We start from the raw sequence: 26,192 nt of genomic DNA on the forward strand, positions 1-26,192 counted from the left end.
GCAAGCTAACACAAAACATGTTTATTTTGTAAGAAAACATATTACGAACACAGATGCAATTGGCCGCCATAGTAACAACAAGACAAGACTGAGTCACCAATGTGTGGGTTTCTTAGTTTTCCAGACAGTGTTTGTATTAGATCTAATTAGACTGTAAGTGGTAATAATGTTTCAGTGGGAACTGAAAGAGCTGGTGGCTTCGAACCCACTGGAGGAACATTTATTGTCGGAATGTGTTCTTTATTGGTACATACACATACAATGTCTTGACAACTGGACAATGCCCAGTGGGAGCCACTGGAGTTGTCTACTAACATGTTGTTTTAGTTATCTTTACACGTCCCCAAATTACAACACAGCTCTTGCAGTAGATCTCATTGGACTCATTGAACGACTGCTGAGTAAAGTCGACCGTCAAGAGGCAGCATTTAAAATACGAATTATTTGGAAACAGATGAGTAATAAGAAAGAGCTGATGATAACAACCAAACCTAACCCCCCTCCCCCCTCCACACCCCGAATTGTAAATAATGTAAATAATTCAATGTGATTATCTTGTGTGATGACTGTATTATGATGATAGTATATATGATAGTATATATCTGTATCATCAATCAATTTAAGTGGACCCAGACTTAAACAAGTTGAAAAACTTATTCGGGTGTTACCATTTAGTGGTCAATTGCACGGAATATGTACTTCACTGTGCAACCTACTAATAAAAGTCTCAATCAGTCAATCAATCAAAGCTTTGTAGTATGAAATTGTTTCTTGGGGTGCGTTACATCGCTGATTTGAGGGCTTTAACTAGGGATGGGTACCAAATTTATTGGTACCGACCAAAGTCCATAGGTATTAGATGTAATGATTTGTGTAAAATCAAACGGTGCCCTACGTTGATTCACATTCCTATTCCTATTTGTTGCACAAGACGTCACATCCAGTTGCAAACTTCGCACTGATTTAAGCACTTGGCAGGGAAACAAGCGGTCAAGCATTCACATTACATGCAGATGGAGTGTCCCTAAGTAATGATACAATGTTCCATGCCAACAAAGTACAGTAAGGCTCCACTTTCAAAAATGTGCTACCTCAATGCTAATACACATTGGATTTTCCATAAACCACCTACCGACTAGTATTTGCGAGTTTACATTTCAACACCTTAAAATTTGGTAATGAAAACTACAACTGAGATGCACGTTACAGTAAAAATACTTTGTAGGGCTCAACAAAAAAAATATACTGGCACTTTCAACTTGACGGCAAAAACGACTTACTAGCTAAGGCAGCACACGATAGTTCGTACACTACTGCCATCTAATGTCTTGGAATTGTAACTGCATGCAAAGTCTACTACATCTTACAGTACTTGCAAATGACACACTGAGATGTAAGAAAACATGATAACAACTGGACAACACAGCTCAGTGTTAAATGTTACATACAAAAATGTTTGTTTTTAAAAGATTAAGATTTACTAACACATTTAGAAAATGGGGACCGTATTATAATGTTTCTTCTGCTAAGAAAGTACATTGTGTGTCTAATAATTTTTATAATTTTTTTTTTACTTGTTGAGCACATTCAACAATATTGTGATAGCAATGATAACTGTGATCATTTTGATCACAATAACTGTGATATGAAATGTCCATACCATTAAATCCCTTGTTGCTTGCTATACCCACTGAAATAAATAAAGTCCATTCAAGCTGAAATGGTACCAGGAAAATCAAACCAGATACAGTGTAGAATTTTAGCTACAGTGGAGGTCATTTCACCGTACGGGTGTTCCAAATAAAGTGTCCCATGGGTATGTTTTTATATGCCGTGCGCCTATACACTCATAAATGCATATGTGTAAAATTCATCAAGCTTAAGTGCTCGTCACACACAGCCAATCTGAGTGTGGCAGGCCTTGGGTTGCCGTGGAGATACATGGGGACATTTAGAGGGCTCAGATAAACTCTGCCATTTAAAAGGTTATGACAATTAACGCGGCTCTCCGCAAATTACCACTGCCAGACCTTTACCCACGGACATCTCTCTCTCCTCCTTATCACCCGACACCCAGCCTCGTTTTGCCTCTCCTCCTCGGTTGCCATTTGCCCTCATTCCCCGTCAGCTGTCCTCCCTGCATCCTTCCAGACCCTTCCAGCCAGCAGCACGTTTTATTATCACGCTAATTAACAGAGTTCTGCACTTAATATTCCAATGGTGACCAATTAATGACACTGAACTTTAGGCCCCCCTCCCGCACTTTCTGCTCCCACCACTCTCTTTTCACTCACACTCTCTTTGCTGACTTTCATTTCCTCTGTCTTGTCCTTTCAGTCGCCGCATCCCAACCCCCCGTGGCCAAGGTGAGCTCCAATTTCCGTGAGAGAGAGAGTGTGTGTTTGTGTGGCTGGGCGGGGGATTGCTATAGCAGGCAGCAGACCACAGCAAGGGGGTTGTAAAGCTAGGGGCCAGGCTGCAGAAAGGCTCGGCGGCCTTTTAATTAACCTGGTGTGATTAAAAGCAAGGGAGGTGGAGGGTGGGGAGTAAGGAGGGAAGGAAGAGTAAAATGGTGCACTGGTACTGAAAGGGAAACTGACATTCATATAGAAACAAGAATCCAAGGGTGTCTCTGCAATCAACATTTCAATAACATCTCTGCAATCGCCCTTGCAGCCAGATTGTTTTGTCTCAATTAATTTCCTGTGTGAGAAATGTGCATTGTACATGCAAGCTATTATATTCTGCGTTTAATATTTAATTTTGTTGACACACAAAACCTCAAATGACGAGAAGCTATTTGGAAACTATTTTTGTCTTACAAAAACACACTGAGAAAAGCATCAAACTGAAACGGACTGTCACAAAACAGCATGAATGTTCAAATCTAAAACAACACACAGTTTGTACAGCAGGGCTATTCAACTGGCCGACTTCAGTTAAAATGTGTAAGACAAACATTTTTGGAGCAAATTTCCTGAAAACCACAGAGTGCTGATGTTGTATAGAGCAATGTTTTTCAACCACTGTGCCGCGGTACACTAGTGTGCTGTGAGATACAGTCTGGTGTGCCGTGGGAGATTATGTAATTTCACATATTTGGGTTAAAAATATTTTTTGCACACAAGTAATTATAATCCGCAAATAATGTTCCGTTGTTGAGTGTCTGTGCTGTCTAGAGCTCGGCAGAGTAACCATGTTATCCTCCTCAATATCAGTAGGTGGCAGCAAGTAGCTAATTGCTTTGTAGATGTCGGGAAGACGTTGTGTCATGATCACAATATGCAAACGACAGCTGGAGGCAGCGTGCGGGTAAAAAGGTATCTAATTCTTAAACCAAAAATAAACTAAAGGCGAGTGCCGCTAAGAAAAGGCATTGACGCTTATACATGGCTATGCAAAACGAAACTAAAACTGAACTGGCTGTAAAGTAACAAAACACAAAATGCTGGACGACAGCAAAGACTTACAGCGTGTGGAGCAGAGACAGCGTCCACAAAGTACATCTGACATGACAATCAACAATGTCCCCACAAAGAAGCATAGCGTCCGCACAACTTGATGGCGAAAACAAAGCAGTTGCGGAGAATAGCGCTCAAGGAAGACATGAAATCGCAACAGGAAAATACCAACAAAACGCCAAAATAGGAGCGCAAGACAAGAACTAAAACACTACACACATGAAAACACCAAAAAACTCAAAATAAGTCATGGCATGATGTGACAGGTCGTGACAGTACACCTACTTTGAGACAAGAGCTATAGTGATGCATGCTTGGTTATATTCATATCCAACAATTGCAAGAACGACTTTTTATTGTCAATATCGGCTACTGAGTTTAATTTTTTAATGATTTCTGCTTGTGGTGTGCCTCAGGATGTTTCTCAATGAAAAAAATGTGCCGTGGTTTAAAAAAGGTTGAAAAACACTGGTAAAGAGGACCCGGACTACTGTAAACACATTGGCAGATCCTTGCATTGACATTTTAACCCTGCGAGCAAGTTTAGAACACTGGGGTTCTAACTTTAACATAATTGAGGTGTTTTTCAAGGCACTGCTTTAAGTCCTCTCCTTTTTAGCAGTTACACATGTTTTTCATAATTTGATTTATTTTACGTGTTGCTGTAGCATGTTTACTTCAGATGCAGTCAGTAGTTATTTGTTCAAATATTTTAGTTATACAAGTAGTGTTCCTCAAGGTTCCATCTTAGGTCTTCTCCTTTTCATCATTTGGGCTATTCAACGGGTGACCTGCGAATTCAATTTAAAAAACTTGTGAAGGACTCACATGTTCACTCTGACAAAACAAACAGACCAAAATCAAATGTGTATTGTAGAGGACGCTGGTTTTCCAGAATATAGCAAATAAGTCAAATAGTGATGGGAGAAGTTCGGCCCCCCGGTCTTTAGCTTTCTGAAAATGTGTCACCCAAAACAATTTGTTAAATATCCCTTTTGTACATTATGCGAACTATTGAATATTTTTAAGGAATTTGTTCCAAACACTTGCCAAACTTCCTGAAAAATAAATAAAGGACGCCTTGTTAGCAAGGCCAGCCAACCTGATTGTCTTCACCTCAACAGGCAAGGTGAAACTTGTGTGCCTTTTTTTGGTTTAATTAGATGCATGTTTTGAAGTCATATGAACCACATTGGTCAATAAAGTGGTTTTTTAGTGCAAAATAACACAAATAACTCTTTCACCCTCCCTGAAGTAACCTTAACTGGGCGATCGAACCTGCACCTTCTGCTTAAAAAATGTAATAATCATTCACCCCAGCACTGAGCACATTGCTATCTGCAAAGTTACAGATCAAAGAGACATTGGAGACAGCATCCTCATCACAGAGCGTGCTCACTTACCTGCTCTTCCTCCCAGTGTGCTAGTCCAGCCGACAGCGTTATTCCCCAAGACGTTGGACAAAAATATGTTTTCGGTACTCCTGCATAATGAATCTTTGAAGGCAACTGCTATTGCAATGGGCACCATAGTTGCTCATTTGCACCTTGCTGACATGGTGACTGACACATCAAGCCCCAAAGGCCAAGCTGCTCCCACACTGGATCCCTCATTATTTGACCTCAGTGAGTCCCCAATGACCAAAGAGCCACACTCGCCCGATATCCCACTGTATTTTTCACAGAGGAGTGGGATGTTGGCCTGGCCAAAGGGTTGGAGCACCATTTCCGTGTGGATGACAAAACTCCGTTTAGGGAGCGATCCAGGCATTTAGTGCCACCCGATTTGGATGATCTCAGACATCCCCTCCAGGGACTGCTGGCAGCAGGGATCATAACGGAGTCAAGGAGTTCATACTCCTCACCCATCGTCTTTACACGTAAGATGAATGGTCAACTTCGAATGTGTGTCAACTACCGGACACTGAACCGTCGAACCATCCCAGATCAATACACCGTGCCAAGGATTGATGATGCTTTAGTTTGCTTGTCTGGTAGTCAATGGTTTTCAGTCCTGGTATTAGGTATTACAACATCTAAATGGCAGAAGAGGACAACGAGAAGACCGCCTTCATATGTCCTTTTTTTCGGGAGTCCAAAGCACACAACGTTCGGTTGCACTCAAAACCTTCTACCAGGATTACACAACATTTCCTGGATTACTAAACGTTCCAGGAGGACCTTACAAAACGCTCAAAAGTGTGTTCGTCAACAACAGGCTTGCAACATTGTGTCTGTGTCGGGAGTTTGTGAGTACTCAAGACTGTATGAATGAATGTGTTAGGCCCACCACCATTATATTGTGTGAGGAAAAATAGACTACATACCTATTGTGTGTTAGGTTTTCTGTCTTATGGTTATTGTGCTTTTTTTCATACTGTGACTGTATCTTAATTAAGAAATTTGGTGTTCTGGAATTTTCCATCCATCAGGTGCACCTATCAGGTATTCACTTTTCTTCATAAAGAACCCAAGCACCTACGGCTGGGTGGTCTACCGGTAATACAAGATATACTGGTACATTTTAGAAAGGGGTATGTATTTGAGACAATACTACCATACCGATAATATAATATATTTTGTTCCTCCCTTTGATATTTACACCCTTCCTGCCGACAACGACCCCCCCCCCACCACATTCGTCTTTGTGCACATCCGACGTGCCCGCACCGTAGCTCCGCCGGCTGGCGGAAACGGGCAGCAGCTTCTTCTCTTGATTAACCAGATGTAACTCTGGTTAATCAAGAGAACTGGAAAGTTTTAACAGAACAGCAAGTAATGCATTAATTACATTCCCTAGTTATTAATTAAATCAATCAATCAATGTTTATTTATATAGCCCTAAATCACAAGTGTCTCAAAGGGCTGCACAAGCCACAATGACATCCTCGGTTCAGAGCCCACATAATAGCAAGGAAACTCACAACCCAGTGGGATGTCAATGTGAATGACTATGAGAAACCTTGGAGAGGACCGCAGATGTGGGTGACCCCCCCTCTAGGGGAGACCGGATGCAATGGACGTCGAGTGGGTCTAGCATCATATTGTGAAAGTCAAGTCCATAGTGGATCTAACATAATAAATTATGTTCTTAATAAATTACATTTATTAAGAAGTATTACCATTAGTAATAACTTCCTTTTTTGGTTAGTTAATGAGTACCTATGATTAATTACTTTTTAAAAGTAATTTTCAGAACACTGGTAGTTACAGCAATGTGGTGTTGAGTTTAAATTAAACACTTTGGATGTTTTACTAAATACGTTAGAGGTTTTGTTTAAATTACCAATATATATCGTATATCGCAATTTGGCCTAAAATTATGGGGGTATCAGTTTTGGTCCATATCCCCTAGCCCTACAAGCAACCACTAATAGTGTCCGCCCTGAGATTGGCATGTTGTGAGTTCAAACCCCCAGCTGAGTCATACTGGCACTCAGCATCAAGGGTTGGAATTGGGGGTTAAATCACCAAAATGATTCCAGAGCGCAGCCATCGCTGTTGCTCACTGCTCCCCTCACCTCCCAGGTGGTGGAACAAGGGGATGGGTCAAATGCAGAGGGTAATTTCACCACACCTAGTGTGTGTGTGACTAACAGTGGTACTTTAACTTAACTTTAATTACTCTCATCTAGCTAATATTTAGAGTGGTGCTACATAATATTAATAGCAATCGCAATAATAGTATTGGCTGTTACTATTAGGGATAAGGATAAGTACTTGTATTGGCATTGACTGAATTCCATCGGTATACCCGGTATCGGTTCACGTTAAATAAAATGGTACCATATTTTGATACTTAGATTGCTGGTCACGTCACATTCGATTGCAGCCTTGGCCAGCTCAAACACTTGGCAAGGAAACAATCACTCAAGCAACACTCACACCGGACTCAGCCAATCTGCCTCTCGGTAATGCTGCAATTTTTCCATTTCAACAAATCATGCATGCCGATATAAAACATCCATCCATCCATTTTCTACCGCTTGTCCCGTTCTGAGTCACAGGGGGTGCTGGAGCCTATCTAAACATTGAAACGAAAAGTAAGGCTCCACTTTTTCCAAAATGTGCTTGCTTGATGTTAACTTACATTGGATCTGCCATAGACATATTACTGATTAGCATTAGCGATTTTACATGCCGAGTTCAACACCTCAAATTTGATAATGAAAATTACAAATAAGATGCTCATTACAATCAAACAGCTTGTGCGTAATAAGTACAATACTTACAGTATACACTGTGTAGGGCAAAACAAAAAAATTGATTCAGCTTAATGACAAAGCACACCGTATTCTATACACTACTGCCATATCTAATGTCTTGGAATTGCAACTGCATGCAAAGTCTGCTATATAATATTTTTAAATTAGACCCAGAAATGTAATAAGAAAACAAAATATAACAACTGGAAAGTACAGTAATCATATTTATATAATTTTTATATGTTACATTTAAAAATGATTTGACTTTTAAACAATTGACATTTATTAACACACACAAAAGTACTGACAATTGGTACCATTGAGTACCGATTAAGGATTTCCAGGTACTGGGAAATAGAAATTGGTTCTAATGTGAAAAGGTTGTTAGTCTTATTATTAGCGGTAGAGAGTCAATAGTTAACCTGTTAACCTAACACTTCCATCCATCCATCCATTTTCTACCGCTTATTCCCTTCGGGGTCGCGGGGGGCGCTGGAGCCTATCTCAGCTTCAATCGGGCGGAAGGCGGGGTACACCCTGGACAAGTCGCCACCTCATCGCAGGGCCAACACAGATAGACAGACAACATTCACACTCACATTCACACACTAGGGCCAATTTAGTGTTGCCAATCAACCTATCCCCAGGTGCATGTTTTTTTTGGAGGTGGGAGGAAGCCGGAGTACCCGGAGGGAACCCACGCAGTCACGGGGAGAACTAGCAAACTCCACACAGAAAGATCCCGAGCCTGGGATTGAACCGCAGACTACTCAGGACCTTCGTATTGTGAGGCAGACGTACTAACCCCTCTTCCACCGTGCTGCCCTAACCTAACACTTGTTAAATGTTAAAGGCCTACTAAAATGCGATTTTCTTATTCAAACGGGGATAGCAGGTCCATTCTATGTATCATACTTGATCATTTTGCGATATTGCCATATTTTTGCTGAAAGGATTTAGTAGAGAACATCAACGATAAAGTTCGCAACTTTTGGTCGCTGATAAAAAAGCCTTGCCTGTACCGGAAGTAGCAGACGATATGCGCGTGACGTCACAGGTTGTGGAACTCCTCACATCTACACATTGTTTACAATCATGGCCACCAGCAGGGAGAGCGATTCGGACCGAGAAAGCGACGATTTCCCCATTAATTAGAGCGAGGATGAAAGATTCGTGGATGAGGAAAGTGAGAGTGAAGGACTAGAGGGCAGTGGGAGCGATTCAGATAGGGAAGATGCTGTGAGAGGCGGGTGGGACCTGATATTCAGCTGGGAATGATTAAAACAGTAAATAAACACAAGACATATATATACTCTATTAGCCACAACACAACCAGGCTTATATTTAATATGCCACAAATGAATCCCGCATAACAAACACCTCCCCCCTCCTGTCCATATAACTCGCCAATACAACTCAAACACCTGCACAACACACTCAAACCCACAGCCCAAAGTACCGTTCACCTCCCCAAAGTTCATACAGCACATATTTCCCCAAAGTCCCAAAGTTACGTACATGACATGCACATAGCGGCACGCATGTACGGGCAAGCGATCAAATGTTTGGAAGCCGCAGCTGCACGCGTACTCACGGTACCGCGTCTGCATATCCAACTCAAAGTCCTCCTGGTAAGAGTCTCTGTTGTCCCAGTTCTCCACAGGCCAATGGTAAAGCTTGACTGTCATCTTCCGGGAATGTAAACAATGAAACATTGTTGTGCCGTTATCCGGCACAACAGTCAGGGGGTGCATTCTACGGCGGGGGTGCGTTATCCGGCACAACACCGCAATACACCGCTTCCCACCTACAGCTTTCTTCTTTGCTGTCTCCATTGTTCATTGAACAAATTGCAAAAGATTTACCAACACAGATGTCCAGAATACTGTGGGATTCTGCGGTGAAAACAGACGACTTAATAGCTGGCCACCATGCTGTCCCAAAATGTCCCCTACAATCCGTGACGTCACGCGCAGACGTCATCAAACCGAGACGTTTTCAGCGGGATATTTCGCGCGAAATTTAAAATTGCACTTTAGTAAGCCGTATTGGCATGTGTTGCAATTTTAAGATTTCATCATTGATATATAAACTATCAGACTGCGTGGTCGGTAGTAGTGGGTTTCAGTAGGCCTTTAACACAGAGCAAGTGTAAAGGCTGACGACGTCTTCATTTGATTATAGCTCACACATAGTGTTTTATTGTTATCTATTAATTGTATTTCTTCCTTGAAATGTTACTTAAACATAGATTTTAGGGATGGTGGGAGATTAACTCTGGAACACATTCATTCCCAAAAATCTGAACAAAGTTAAAGTTGACCAGCTTCCTAAAAAAGATTGTCGGCGACTGTCTTTGAACTTTTTATTGCGCAACACAATAGTGGGCCGATGATAAACGTCTAAATCAGTTCAGTCGGTCTCCCTGAAGAGAACGTGTCTCCTCTAATCAGCTGAGAACTGCTCCCAAGAGGTAACAATCATGGCAACAACAGGAAATAGATAAGAGCAATCGAGGAAAGGACTAGTAGGATCGCTTTACCCATGTCCACATCTCATAAGAACCGACTTGCATTTTTCAAAGACCAGGAGTCCAAACTAAATACCACTCTACGGCATATTTACACTTTATATCATGCCATAAAGTGACTGTACTGTATTCTCTTACATGTAATTACTCTCTAGACACTTATTTAAGGCACACTTTCTTGGTGCAGAAGTGAATCCCATGTTCTCCGGTAACATTTTCTGACATTGTTATGAGTTTAAACATGGCAGCCTGCCAACTTCTGAAGTCCAACAATCTGCCACACTTAAGTGTACAGTATATTGCTCAATAAAGCAAATACACTATAAAAAAAAAATTCTGAAAATTCTTCAAATTACAGCACTCTCATTTCAACTTTTATGAGCTCAGAGTATTAGACAGGAACAGCAGATTATGGACACTATCTGTTACCACTCAGGAGTAATACAGACCACAAAATGGTCAGAAAGAAGCACCCTATTGTAGATACTGACCTTTGACCTTGACTACCAGCAATTTTAAATCCTCAATGTCCTTTTTTTTTTTTTTCTTCTTTTTTTTCTCAATGTCCTTAAAATATATGACAATTTACATGTAGATACCGCAGGTGTATGAGTTTTAGGCTATCATTATCGATGAGTGTGATTGACCAATACCGAAAAACACATGTATTAACTGTGAATGTGTCTTCACGGTGGCAGAGGGGTTAGTGCATCTGCCTCACAATACGAAGGTCCTGAGTAGTCTTGGGTTCAATCCCGGGCTCGGGATCTTTCTGTGTGGAGTTTGCATGTTCTCCCCGTGACTGCGTGGGTTCCCTCTGGGTACTCCGGCTTCCTCCCACCTCCAAAGACATGCACCCGGGGATAAGTTGATTGGCAACACTAAATTGGCCCTAGTGTGTGGATGTGAGTGTGGATGTTGTCTGTCTATCTGTGTTGGCCCTGCGATGAGGTGGCGACTTGTCCAGGGTGTACCCCGCCTTCCGCCCGATTGTAGCTGAGATAGGCTCCAGCGCCCCCCGCGACCCCAAAAAGGGAATAAGCGGTAGAAAATGGATGGATGGATGGATGGATGGTGTCTATTTATGTATGGCATTTGAGCTATTGACAGTTTAACAAGATGAAAACAAAATTTAAAGTAGTTCTTTCAGTACTTTTATTACATACATTACTTTGAGCATAACAAAGTCAATAGTACAAAACTTAACAAAAGCAACAACTACTATAGTGGAACCCGATTTACAAACTTAATTGGTCCTTAAACGAGGCTCGTTAATCAAAAAGTTTGTATGGTGAAGCAAATGTGTCCAAAAGAAACAATGTAAATATGAAGAATGGGTTCCAGCCTTGACAGAAGTCCATATTTTAGTGAAAGTTTGTACACTTTGAACATGATATAAAGTGCTATACAGTTCTGTATATTAAACAAACATAAGGGGGTGATGGATCAACTTTTTCTTTATTAACAAGCCAAAATATGCTGAACTGTGCTGTATGCGTTGCTATGCCAACGCCCGCGCACATACACAGAAGTCACATTCATGTCCTCACAAACAATCAGAAATCACAAAAATCCATTAAAAAATTGAAATTAGGGCTTGGCGATATGGACCAAAAGTCATATCTCTAGGGCTGCAACTAACGATTAATTTGATAATTGATTAATCTGTCGATTATTACTTCGATTAATCAATTAATAATCGGATAAAAGAGACAAACTACATTTCTATCCTTTCCAGTATTTTATTGAAAAAAAACAGCATAATGGCACCATGTTCTTTCAACTTGCCAAATAAAACAAGGAACATGTTACAAAAATGCACACTTTTGATACCCCTGCTATAGATAATAAAACATTTAATCTGATAAATGTATCGATAAAAAGCAGAGCCTGGCGACGCATGCGCATTTATCACAACCTCTCTGTCTCTGCCCCTCCCTCACCAATGCTGCTGCTCGCACAATTTGCTTTGTTTTTAACTTTCTTAACCCTGAACGTACATTGAAAATACACGCAACCCTAACTCAAAATGCCGGACATTTGAGGCATTTAAGAAACTCCACCCGACAGCTCCGCAAAACAGGACATGTCCGGTGAAAAGAGGACGTATGGTCAGTCTATCCTATCACGTACGGTGAAACCAATCGCTGCTAGTCCTCTTTTGCTAGCATGCTAGCAGCTAACGGGCTAGGATAGACTGACCATACGTCCTCTTTTCACCGGACATGTCCTCTTTTGCAGAGCTGTCAGGGCGGAGTTTCATAAATGACTCAAATGTCCGGCATTTTGAGTATTGTTTAAACAACGTGCAGTACGCTACTTAATATGTCCGTGTGGAAACTTGTTCGGTACACTTCCGCACCTAAACAAAACCCCCGTACCGAAACGGTTCGATACAAATACACGTACCGTTACACCCCTATTATTTTGATTATTGTTTCTCAGCTGTTTGTAAATGTTGCAATTTATAAATAAAGGTTAAAAAAAAAAAAAGTAGCCTCTGTGCATGCGCATAGAATGGATCCAACGAATCAATGACTAAATTAATGGCCAACTATTTATATAATCGATTTTAATCGATTTAATCGATTAGTTGTTGCAGCCCTACATATCTCAATATATTTTGGCTGAATACACAATATATATTGCAATATTTTTTTTCCCGAAAGTGAATTTAGACAAAGTCAAACTAAAATAAGTGTGTCTAGTTGTTTTATTGAAATACATACTTAACATAAGTACATTGCTGGACATTTTAAAGTTTCATGCATAGATAGCTGCACACAAAATATTAAAAAGCTTTGAAAATAATATACAGTAAAAATGGTAAAGTATAATCATCAACCTTTTTTAAAACAAACTTGCGCTGTGCCCAAATCCTCAGTTTATAACAAAAACACAAAATACAACAAATTTAAATAAAGTCCCTGGTTTAAGAGGACTTTTTAAACATTAGCAGCAACTTGAAAATAATTTACCTTTAACAATTGTGTTTTTTTAGCTCAACTTTTTTAGAAAACCCTTGTTCCTTTAATAATTTAAGCCAGGAACACACAGCTGCCAACTTCAGGATATTGTGTGGCAGGTGACAATATTGCCACTGCAGCTAAACACCCTTCCAGATTGTGTATACATTTGTTGTGGCAATGCTTCTTGAGCAAATAAGTGGTGATTGGAAAACTCATATAACTAGTTAACTATTTCTGGCAGCTTTTTAAATCCATTTTTTTCACACTGTTGCAACTAGGAAGATATTTATTCACACAAAGTTTGTATTTTGGTAGAAATGTCTTCTCCATTGTTTACAAGTGTATCAGTCTCTTTCGCATTGTTGTTGCTGAGGATTATTTTTCATTGAAAACAAAATCCAGGGGGTAAAGATGCCGGGAAAGGGGGAAAAAAACACAGTTTCTGTAGGGCCTACCAATTACCATACCTCAATTTGAAAGACAATATACTCTGGCGCCGAGATATAATGAGTGTGACAACCAAACCCCGTTATCCCAGCCACAATCCAGTTGTGTATTCCTTTTTCTTTTCACACTTTTATCCTGTTGATTTGATATGTTTGTATTAGTCCCATCAGGCTGGATGTGTAAGAAATATTTTGTATAACCTTTACAACCTCCACTGCTGCTTGCAATCAGATGAGGTCAGGACAGTACAAAAGACACAAAGAAAGGGGATTTTTTCACTTCGATTTGTTACTGAACAAGCTAATAGTGCTTGGTTGCAGAGCTAATTCTTTGTCAAAGGCAGCTGGAATGGTTCCATCAGCGTGAAGATGTGCTCTGGCTCGGGTTAATGGGAGTGAAGTGGGCTGAGGGGGTGCTGCACACAAAGCTGCAAAGTACAAAATAAAGAACTTTGCAGCTTGGATTTCTCCAAGTAATATTGGGTGAAAACCTCAATGACAACCTCATCTTGAGTGTGTTTGCAATTATGTGTTTATGTGTGTGTGTGTGTGTGTGTGTGTGTGTGTGTGTGTGTGTGTGTGTGTGTGTGTGTGTGTGTGTGTGTGAGTTATGTTTGCTGCGACTAACATCATGCCTCATTTTATCCCTGAATCACATATAAAGTTCACAGTTTGACCTTTTCTCAGCTCAGAAACGCTGCAGCAGATTCACTCGATTAGCACGCACACATACACAAAAACTGACACAAAAGACCGACGTTCACTTGGAGAAAAGAGCAGCTCTGATCTGAAAGCTCACCAAATCCTAAATTTGTAATCCTGCCCTGCTATACTGTGCAGGTTCAATTTCCAGGCGTGTTTACTCTTGGATTCAAAATTGAAGACATGGTATTTGTCTTGTATTGTTTCCCTGTTTGAATTCCTATCTCACTCAAATCAATGGAAAGTCTGTAGAAAAATGTCATGTTTTTGTACGGATCAATATTTTCAAATATCACTTGGAATTCTAAAACACAGCATGAGATGTATTTTGCAAAATGGCAACAAGGCCCTATTCTCTTGTTGGGGCAAAAAATGTGAAACGACAAACATGGGAGCTGGGGAAATGAAAAGAGTATTTGTCAGATAATATTGTGGGGCGTGTAAAATATTTTGAGTACAAGTAAAGTGAAAATGATCTCTCACAATGGACATAACTTGAGGTACACCTGCAAATGGCATCCAATTTAAGAGGCTGCATATTTAAGTCTGTATTTAGAACAATAAAGATACAATTGTACAATATAAAATATTTAGATTTGGTTGACAATAGGGATGGGAATCGATAACAGTACTCAACGGTACCTATTTACGGTACATTTGTGTGTGTTTAAATGTGTTAATCTTTGCCCATTTGTTTAATAACAAAACCTCGTTTTCAACACCTGTTTTCAACATTTGAAATTTGGTGAAGGCAGTCGCATTCCCTCCCCCTCTGTTTCTGCACGCTTGCCTCTTGCGTATTTTTCTCCGCTGTCCTCCAAAATCTAAACACCTAAGCATGGAATTGATAAGCTGGACTCTCGACTCCAATTGACAAAATATTTTCGATGAGGAAAAACTGTTCGGGGGAACCTGGCTGCCCTGACGGATCGTTGGGTACGTGAGGAACTTGTGGGAGAAATGTAGAGTCCTGTGCCTCTCAGTGCTTTCCGTCTATTTAGAACTGCGATTGCAGTTCATCTGCTGATTGGGCTGAACATTGCTTTGGTGTATTGTCAGATTCGGAAGACGGCTGAAAAAGGCTGCCCGTCGCACTGGAAGGCACTGGTCCGGCTGTGGGAACACAGACTGTGGCGATTTCAGAACTGAATCGTAAGTTGGACAACATCACTGAAAGGCTTACTGAAATGCAAAGATTGATCGACTGAGAGCCAGAATGGATGATTAGATCAGACAAACCATTGAAATGTTTGCTCACTTGGTAAACAACGATTCGACTCCCTCAAATGGCCTTGATGCTGCTCACGACAGACGAAGGCTGTTCTGAAAACATCCCAGCAAGGACATCACAGTAATAGCCGCTCTGACAATCCTCATTCCTTCAACAATACCTTGGAGTTGAACTTTGCTAGTAACGCTGGCAGAGCGACTCCAGGCTTATAGATACAACAACACTACACCCTGGCAATGGGCATATGCACACACACCCTCACCACCACACCTTTGCCATCGTTCACCCCATGTGGTATGACAGACAACGGAGCAGCGCCTTAGTGGCTGGCAGTTTCGGGCCAGATGCCTGCCACCTACCCTCTTGTTGCAAGTCTTGAGGTTTCTGTGTAAAATGTTTGTGTGCTACGAGTTTTTCTTTTTCTTGGCCCCAGTCTGTGACCCCTTGCTTATAGAAGCCCAGTCTGAGATGGACTGTTTTACTCATCCTTCCCCAGCGTCAACCTTTTTCCCACCTTTTTACTAGACGCCGTTAAGTGGCCCCCCATCACTGTTCCTGTTATGTTCCTGTACAATGTTTGTTTGTCTAATCTTGAACGGGTTTGTGGTACAAATGACATTTTGTTAATGATAACTGTGATGTCCAATAGTTTTATTTTGATTTTTTAAACTTCGTTCTGAGTTTCATTTGCAATTATTATATAGTAGACTTTGCATGCAGTTCCAGTTCTAAGACGTTCAATGGCAGTAGTGTAGACTACAATGTGTTGCCTAGTAAGGGAGTAGTCTTTGCCAAAGAGCTGAATCCAGTCTTTTATTGCACTCTAAAAAGGGTTTATACTGAAAGTATAAACACTTGCAGCTATACTCTAGCTGTTTGACTGTAACATGCATCTTAGTTGTAGTTCTCATTTCAAAATTTGGAGATGTTGAAATTGCCTCTGCTTCTTAACAAGCCTCATACACACCTGGTCTGCCAGAGAATAAGAAGACGTAGCAGGTGGGATAAATGTGGCCAACTTGGCAACTTTGTGGCCATATTCAGGGAGTATTTGGACTCTTTTTTTTTTTTTTTTAAAGCGACAAAATACAGATTTATTGGAGAACTTTGCAGACTATTTTCTGTAAAAGCCAGACAAATTTGTAACAGCCTTCCAACCCCAATCAGGGAGAGCAGCACACTTTTCACTTTTAAGTTAAACCATAAAAGCACGGTTACAGGTAAAACAAACATGCAAACATGTTTAACCTATTTTAAAACTGCTACTTTATGCCTGTGTTTTATATATATTTTTAAGTATTGTATTCTGCTGTGCATGTGCTGTATTGTGCTGTTGTGTTAATCTGTTTTTATGTTTAGGGATTGTGGATGAAAATTAGCATCTTTGCTATAGTATGGCATATATACAAAACATCTTGTGTTGAGCATAATAATGTGCATTGTCCCTTTAAATAAATAAACTCAAACCAATATAGGCTTCTCTCTAAAAGCACTTACAGGCGCCGACATCTTGTTTTTGACCAAAAACACTCACTTTTTGTCACTCCCACATGATTGTAATTTCTACAGCGTCCATTACAATTACTGTACATGGACATGTGTCATGGCCAATTATACAAATTGGGTTAAAGTCATTTAGCGATCACTCCTTCTCCCCCTTTCCATCCTCAACCCCACTCCAACCCATGCTTTTGTACTGGTAAGGTAATGTGCAGGTGTACCTAATGTTGTGGCTGATGAATGTTCCTGCTGCTTTATTCTCTTACAGAAAGGCTTTCATGATAACGACATAACAGTCTTGTCGCTTTTCTACGGCATTGACAAGCATGTGACGTGACTAAAACATTTTTATTTCAAACCCTATTAACATGCATTACAATGACAAATAGAAGGACACCAGCTCCCTGATCACTGCAGTGGTTGGTATGGCAACCAATAGACCGTACAGGTGAAATGCAGCTAATGGCCAATCAGAATGTTGGAGCAGAATTACCTGGTGTATAAAAGTCAGCACAGGTTAATTGCTGCCACATCAACTGCAATGATGAAAACACATTGTTGCAATTGCAATATGCAACCTGGCAGTGGATCTCTGAGTTGAGAGAGAGTTGTGTTTGTTCACTTGGCTGCACAGTCTCTATGTGTGAGAGCATTGCCGGTAAGAAAACAAGAGAGTGTGCTGCTGACAAGAGGCGAGCTAGTATGAATGTTCGCTAAGTATTAAAATGTAAAAACATATATTAAGGCTATATATCACAGTAGATGTTGCACAGACGACAAAACTAATTAGTATTGTAGTATTTATGTACTACTACAACTCATATTCTCAACCTCATGTGGTCAAGCATGGAATATTATGCATTTCCATTTAAATTAATGAGTACATCATCAGGGACAATATTCTTTAACACGAGCTCGGAAGCACTCTTCTCTCTGAGCTATTCTTTCCTGTCCAATTATGTTTCAATAGGCTGTACTGTTTCTCCTGCACCATTTTGTTCAGTTCTTATCCAGGCCACAGTCATTCCACACAGGCCAAGAGATCCCACTGGCTGCAGAGTGGATGGAAAACACATGGGCAGCCTTTGCTCCAATCCAAAACAATTTGAACTGCAACCCAACTTCTGAGAAACAACCGTCTGTGCTGCATCAGGCTGAACTTGGCAGTACAAAGTTCATGTGCGCCTGACAGTTCCTTTGTCACCCTTGTATGTGCAACTCTCTTTTATGAGCTTCTACTCCACAGGGCTGCCATCTTTGCTATCATAGAAAGGTCATATATGGGCTATAACTGTTTATTAGACAATATGTACACACACTATTAAAGTGGGTCACCAGGTACTGGTCATAACGCAGCGTTGCCCATACATGTATTCATTTGTGGCGACCTGTCGCAAATAGATTTGACGTTACCTCATAAACAAATTATAATGGGACTGTATGTGAATGGAGATTGTTGTTAAACTGTTTGTGCACCAGGTGCATACTTGCCAACCCTCCCGGATTTTCCGGGAGACTCACGAAATTCAGCGCCTCTCCCGAAAACCTCCCGGGACAAATTTTCTCCCGAAAATCTCCCGAAATTCAGGCGGAGCTGGAGACCATGGCCCCTCCAACTCCATGCGGACCTGAGTGACGTGTTGACAGCCTGTTCTCACGTCTGCTTTCCCACAATATAAACAGCATGCCTGCCCAATCACGTTATAACTGTAGAATGATCGAGGGCAAGTTCTTGGTTCCTTATGTGGGTTTATTGTTAGGCAGTTTCATTAACGTCCTCCAAGCGCGGTAACAACACACAACAGCAGTCAAGTTTTCGTCTACCGTAAAGCAGTTTGTCTGCCGTAAACAGCAATGTTGTGACACTTTTAAACAGGACAATACTGTCATCTACTGTACATGCATATGTGACCCCCCCATAATGTGTCACATTTTTGTGTTGATTTATTTATTTTATTTTGTGGTTTGCATTTGTTTTTGGAGCTGTCATTACACATTTATCAGTATTCACATTGGTCAGTAGGGGGCAGTAGGGCGTTTCTTCCCAATTGAATGCTATCACCTGCAGACCGGAAGTGTCTTGTCATTCTGATGAGAGCGACCAGTCTGTGAACAATTGAAACGTCCTGTGTGCTTTTTCCTCCTGTATAACAGGTTAGTTTTGGTGAATCAACTCACTGAATAATATCCATGTGATCTTTATAAGTTTATGTACACATTCTGATGGTGGAGCCAAACTCTAAAGTGTTTGTGAGTTGTAGTTTGTATTTGTGAATGAATCCAGTGCACAGCTGCAGTAATCAATACAAAATGGCGACGTGAGTACGCAATGTTTATATAGGAACTTCTGATCCTAATTCAGACTCCCAAATTAGAGCTCCCGTTTTCTTATTGATTTTATAATGTATATTTGTATAATGTATGTGTTCTGAAAGAGTGACAGAGAATAGAACAAGGATGGACAATTCAACCCTTAACTCAACAATGAGTAGAGAGGAGTGTTATGTGTGTGTATATGTGTAAATAAATGAACACTGAAATTCAAGTATTTCTTTTGTTTATTTATATATATATATATATATATATATATATATATATATATATATATATATATATATATATATATATATATATATATATATATATATAATAAAATATATATATAGCTAGAATTCACTGAAAGTCAAGTATTTCTTATATATATATGTATTATATATACGACCACACCCCCCGCCCCCCACCTCCCGAAATCGGAGGTCTCAAGGTTGGCAAGTATGACCAGGTGATACACAAAAACATGCAACACAAAGTGCTTTACAGACTTAAAAACACTGACCAACCTCTCCCCTTTTATTACCCTGACTCTCGCCAGATCCTTGTAGTTCGCTGAGCTCCACACCTTGATCTGGGACTTCTCAATAGGAGATGTATTTCAGAAGGCAGGGCCTTGTAAAAAAAAATCATTGTATAAGATTGGATAGACCACTTGTCCGTTATCTTGAATGACGTGCTACTTCAACCACTCACATACAAATCAACCCGTGACGCTGATGAGAGCGACGCTGGGAAATCCAAACCCGGTCGGAAGAAGAGCCAAAACATCTTTGCCACCAATACATGCCTTCAAAACCGTTCTCTGTTCATCTTTTAAAGAATTAATATTCGATAGATTCGACAAAACAGTTGCAATACTAGAATCAATGTCAGCACAAGACTCCTCGCTCCGTGCCGCCATTGTTGTTTGAATCAAACAGTCGCTTCGGCGCTACGTCACATCTATGAAATCCCGCCCGGCGATTATTTTTTGCTATCTTCAAGGAGTTTGCAATGCCTTGGAGCCCAGATCCTTGTGTGGAGCTCAGCGAACTACAAGGATCTGGCGAGAGTCAGGTTACCCTTTTATACCATCACCAGACAAATAGACAGACACACACACACACACACACACACACACACACACACGCACACACACACACACACACACACACACACACACACACACACACACACACACACACACTCACACACACACACACACACACACACACAAATGAATGCATGGCTGAAGACAAAGGAGCCAGGTGAGGAAACATTAACTCAAGGCTATAACAGAGCCATACAGTACATAGAGAGTCAGGACAACTAAACAACAGGCGGCATGTTGGGTAACCAGGATGTGTGCGGCTGTGCACTGAAGCATCCAGTGTGTACTACAATATATAGAAATTGCGGTTGTTCTGACGTTAGTTTTCCTGCTGAAAAAAACAATAAGTCCAAATATAGTTCTAAACATACTCCAGCTCATAAACTTACAATAAAACATGCTTTTATTTAGTCAAAACATGAATTCTGGGCAATTTTGTCGCCATATTTGATGCAGTCCACCGCTGCATTCATGCAGTGTTTAGTGACCAAAAACAAAAAGAACCAAAAACAAACAAAAAAAAACTAAAACTTTCACCCTCATTTTGCCAAAATCCTTATTAGATTTGGACCAAGAATGACGAAGAAATGATGCAAGGTATGTGAATTATGGCTGCCTCCAATTATTTTGTTGTAATCACTGCTCTATATACAGTCGCGATCAAAAGTTTACATACACTTGTAAAGAACACAATGTCATGGCTGTCTTGAGTTTCAGGGTTTCCTGCAGCTCTTTGTTGTTAAGGCGGCCGCCTTAACAACAAAGAGCCACCACCCAAACTATAGTCTTAACAAGCTGCTCCGCATAGTTCTGCCTCTGCATCTGTCAGTACTTCTCTGCAGCACCCAGCATTGTCCCACCCACAGAACCATCTGATTGGTTACACGCAGAGCGGTGACAGCCAATCAGCAGTGCGTAGTCAGAGCGCATCCAACAGCCAATCAGCAGTGCGTATTCAGAGCACATGTAACAGCCAATCAGCAGTGCGTATTCAGAGCACATGCAACAGCCAATCAGCAGTGCGTATTCAGAGCACATGTAACAGCCAATCAGCAGTGCGTATTCAGAGCACATGTAACAGCCAATCAGCATTGCGCATTCAGAGCGCATATAGTCAGTGCTCCTTCGGTGGAGTGAACAGAAAGGTGTTTAGCAAGTAAGGCAGCGGACTCTTCCCAAATTATAATAAACACCTCCCAGTCAACTACTAGTAATATCACTATGAGCCCGTTGACGTTCTAGAAACAAACTGCAGCTCTATGGCGTCACATTAGTGCCAAAAATCCAAGCGCATAAAAACTGTTATCGCGCGCTGATGCCTTTCTGCGCGCGTGCCGTCTCGGTCTGTGCGCTCTCTGTGTACTCCTGGCATCTCTCCTCGCGCTGTCTGTTTCTTTTTGGCACTTTGGGGGCGGGTATGCTTAGATGGCCCCTCCTTTCTGATTGGCTCTGAGCATTTTTCATACGACCAATGATTCTCCAGCGTAGCAACGTTGTAGCCATCTTACCTCGGACAGCTAGCCTCAATCATTAGATTGATGTCAATGGTACATGTACTAATTAAATTACCATAACTTGCTCGATTTTCGACCAATTAACAAACGGTTTGCCTTGTTACAAATCTTATTACATGTAGATATGACATAGGATGCTGTACCTGTTGAAATTACCTATTTCGCTTTAAAACAAAAAAAAGACTTAATTGTGCAACATAGTTGTGTAGGGTCAGTGTTAGTCAGTTCTCTGATTATTTTAAACTGTTTCGGAATACATTATTAAAAGGCTATTTTTAACATTTTAAAAACAAAATTCAAAGATTATTTCATTAATTTTATGGCTGAATCAAAAGAAATTCCATAAATTCGAAAACAAATGTTCAAGAAGAAGTGAAAATATAAAATAATGTTATGGTTGGATGTTATTGCTGGTGGAGCAGTTCTGGCTGAAAGATGTGATTATGGTGTTTGTTGTCTTATTATTTATTTGGGTCACATTTTGTAGTACCCTGCATTGTGTGGTATGAAATAACCTTCATCAGCGCGCGACATGTTTTTATCCACTTCTTCCTCCGTAAATCTTGATACATATTGACGATGACCCGCCCTGCTATATTTCTGATTGGCTCTGAGCATTTTTCGCCTGACCAATCAGAAAGAAGGGGCCGTCTAAGCATACCATAAGTGCCAAAACGAAACATGACAGCGCACAGACCGAGACGGTCCGCGCACAGAAAGGCACCGCGCGCACGCAAAAAGGCATTATGCGCGCGCAAAAAGGCACCACGTGCGCGCAAAAGGGTGTCGCGCGCGCACGAAGTGGAGAATCAGCGCGCGATAACAGTTTTTATGCGCTCGGATTTTTGGCACTAATGTGACGCCATACAGCTCAGCTCGCTCGCAGTTCTGGCTTGAGGTGAAGGCTAATTAGCTTTTAGCGTAACGTTAGCTCATTTTGCGGTGTGTGTGTGTGTGTGTTCGCTCATTGTGTGGTGTGTGTGTGTGTGTGTGTGTGTGTGTGTGTGTGTGTGTGTGTGTGTGTGTGTGTGTGTGTGTGTGTGTGTGTGTGTGTGTGTGTTGTAATCATTAGTAATGTAGCAGCCTAGTTTTGAATGGCAGGGTCCCTGCTATCACATGTTGATAAAAATATAACATTTACATAACAAAAATCAACTACAGGCTTCCCAAATGGTGTAATAAATTAAGCATGATGAGTTGACTTGAAACTGTTTAATGTTGCACTTTTTATATGTAGAAGAAAAGTTTTGTCATTTTATTTAATCTGAGCAACAACTTGAGGCAGTTTAATGTTGATTAAGGTGGGCAGGATTATTATAGTGTTCCCAATGTTAAAAGGATAAAGCCATTGTTTACAAATTTGGTAAATAAATAACCCAAAAATTTATATTTTGTTGTTTTCTTACTGTACCGAAAATGAACCGAACCGTGACCTCTAAACCGAGGTACATACCGAACCGACATTTTTGTGTACTGTTACACCCCTAATATATATATATATATATATATATATATATATATATATATATATATATATATATATAGTGATCAACTAAATTGAGATTTAGAACAGTGACATTGGAAAGAAGCATTTTAATCAGGTGTTAGTTTATAAAACCAACTTGATAGTGGAATAAATTGCTGCTTCTTTTCATTCATGATTTATTTTAATGTTGTTTATTTTTTTGACCTTAAATTAATGAATACAAATGAAAATGGAAAATAAATTTACATATGAATGTTTCTATGAAAGCTTGAAACTGTTCGCTGTCACGTTGCACATAAAAAAACATGACAAGAACAGAATGGCAATACCAGGAGCCCTGTTATGAAAAGATTGGATAGAAATAGGTTCTGCTTAAAACATAGGTCAATCATGTCCAGAGTGTTTCAAGACATTCACTTCCCATAATGTTCTTCTTTCTGGGTTACGGGGAAAGTGATGCATATGCTTTGCACAGTTTTTGTGATTGGAGCAGCCCCATGCTGCTCAACAAGGCATGTTCACACGTCAAAAGACTCTTTAACTAAAATAGATGTCCGACGAGGAAGTATAGGGCCAGCTCAAAGTTGGTACTCAACATGGCGCCATGCAGTCATGTGAGGGGTTTTGACCAATCATTCAGGAGATGGTCTGAAACCCAGTTGTCCATACACTACTCTCTGTATATACGGATCTGGGCTATGGGCCCCCCCCTCATCTAAATGCACTTAAAGTGTCTTCTGTCTTTGTCTGTGACATTAAAAAATGACTAAAAGAATCAACGGAAAAAAGTTAATATGTATGTTTAAAAATATGTGTTTTGCTTTTAATTTTTTGGTGTCAGGGCATACCAACATTGACCAAATGATCAACAGTTTGCATAGAGGACAACAATAATAGTCAAAACTGAAATATGACTCACGTTTTGCAAACATAATATAGACAAATTAATATAAATTAAATGCAATTCTGACAGGGTTTTGGTCTTCCACACCAAACCCATTCAACCATATATTTATGGACCATGCTTTGTGCACTAAGGTACAGTCATGCTGGGCTTACAGCAAACTGTATAATACTGTCTTTGTATACAAAATAATCCAAGACGCATGATCCAAATGACATAATTCAGAAATATTTTGGTTCCCAAGCGGCGCATTGAATTTCAATATTTGTAATTCAATAAATAAAGGGTTTGTATGTTCTCTATATTCAGCATTATGTATTATTCTAATTGGTCTTTTTTGTAACACCGTTAGTGAAAGAAGCGCGCATTTGTAGTTGTTTCCCCATATTTCTACACAATAACTCAGATATGGTAACACTAGCGAGCAGTAAAAAACATGAAGTGATTTTTGGTCCAGAACATGTTTTGCTTTGTTCATTATTGACATGTTTCTTTCTACTTTATGTTGTATATTTTTTATATGAGATTTCCAGTTCATTTTATCATCAATCATTATACCTAGAAATGTGGTTTCATTTACTCTTTCAATGTTTACTTTGTCTATCTGTATTTGTGTTTGACTTTCTCTTCTACTGTTACCAAATAGCATTATTTTAGTTTTACCGTGTGACCAATTCGGATCTACCGATGTGTGCATGTGAGCTTGACATCATTTAAATATGGTGATTATTGATATACAATGTAGTGTACACATAAAATAAACACCTGGGGTGAATTTAAAAACAATTACAAAATAATAAGGTACATTGTACTGGTGTTTCAACTAGTAAATATGGAAACAGATTGCCAATTGCAACCAGTGGAGCAATGCCAAGGTTGCCTGCATTCAAACCTAAAAGCTGGAGAGTTACTTAACAGTATACAATATTTCATATGTTTTACTTCAGTGTTGTCACTGATGGAGGTTGAAACTTAAGGAGTAACATTTTGGACACAAATGCAAACAGACACTGTATGTATTGCTTGAAAATGCATACAATTATACTCAGATATCCTCCTGAGATCGCACTTCCTCTGCAGTGGGCTTTGATTTTTGGTCTATTTATTTTGTCAAAGAGTTACACATTTCTGAAAAAACACAAATGCTGGTTCATAGGAGGATATATGCAGAATAGGGCACTTACCTGTATTGGCAATATACACTCTTAAGCAGCAAGGCTTATAGTTGATTGGCACTGCACGTAATTATCGATTTTACAATGTATACTTGTTTATCATTGTGTTTGTAGTTTGCATTGGCCTAGAATATGCTGTACTATATTAGGGTTGCACAATATAGACAGTATACAAAATAAATGATATAAATGTGGTCGACGATGCAGCTTTTAATACTACTTTTATATTGTGATATTTCATGTTGATGATACATGTCCCGCAAATTTGACCGCAATGCGAGCGAAACCCAATGTAACGTCCTTGCTACCGAGCTGGCAACTGACATCCCTCCACATTGCAAATCTGCTTCTAAGTCATTAATCCTCGCCTCCTTGGCGGTTTCTTACAAATATCATTATCACTGGAGGATGAATTATATAAAAGGCCCTGCTAACCGCTAAGCAAGAGCTCTTGGATGTAAACAGGTGGGCGGATGAATATGATGAAGTATCAATAGTAACGATACCATATACAGTATCAGTATATCGCAGATACTGCAGTGATTCGAGCGATAATTTTCTATTATCTATTATTGTTGCCGTTTTTGTTATTATTTACAAACGTAGGGAGTAAGTCACTGGACACTGGAGGACTTTAAGGGGAACA

General features: G+C 40.1%; 1 protein-coding gene across 3 annotated transcripts in view; it reads right to left on the minus strand.

Annotated features, from left to right (window-relative positions):
* arid1b (AT-rich interactive domain 1B) overlaps positions 1-26,192 on the minus strand; it is a 584,854-nt gene that overhangs the window by 382,371 nt on the left and 176,291 nt on the right. The window lies entirely within an intron of this gene.

Source organism: Nerophis lumbriciformis, linkage group LG08 (assembly GCF_033978685.3).
Source record: "Nerophis lumbriciformis linkage group LG08, RoL_Nlum_v2.1, whole genome shotgun sequence".
NCBI classification, from domain to species: domain Eukaryota; kingdom Metazoa; phylum Chordata; class Actinopteri; order Syngnathiformes; family Syngnathidae; genus Nerophis; species Nerophis lumbriciformis.